The sequence below is a fragment of the Cystoisospora suis genome, assembly GCF_002600585.1.
Source record: "Cystoisospora suis strain Wien I chromosome Unknown contig_8761, whole genome shotgun sequence".
Lineage (NCBI taxonomy): Eukaryota > Apicomplexa > Conoidasida > Eucoccidiorida > Sarcocystidae > Cystoisospora > Cystoisospora suis.
In genome coordinates, this window is record NW_027161539.1 from 3,466 (window position 1) to 3,896 (window position 431).

At 42.4% G+C, this 431-nt stretch overlaps 1 protein-coding gene across 1 annotated transcript in view; it reads left to right on the forward strand.

Moving 5' to 3' along the window:
* The window catches only part of CSUI_010886 (6-pyruvoyl tetrahydrobiopterin synthase), a 4,981-nt gene that overhangs the window by 3,243 nt on the left and 1,307 nt on the right, over positions 1-431 (forward strand). The window lies entirely within an intron of this gene.

Genomic DNA, 431 nt, shown 5'->3' on the forward strand with positions numbered 1-431 from the left:
GCAATCTTTCCATCTCTTCTGTAGGGGGAGGTAAAGACCTATTCACACGGACGACATGCACTCGTTAGGTCAGAGACATTCTCTATCTTTCTTAGGTGTTCCTCCTCCTCCTGCTATTTATCATCTCCGTCACTCGAGACCTGTCTTTGTCTATTGTTTCGTCGAAAAATATCTTTTAGACAGGACTCCTGAAGATAGAAAGATAGATAGANNAGATAGAGACAGACAGATAGACACGGATAGGCTGATAAATTCGTAGGGAGTACAAGATGAGGTGTACGTACACCATATGTTTATCGTTGTTATGACAAAGCACTAGACACGAGTCTTCTTCTTATCGCTCGATAGACCCCCCACATAGCTCCATAGATGGGAATATGCAACGCCTATGTCATGCAAATGCAGACGAACAGATATCTATCTATCTATCT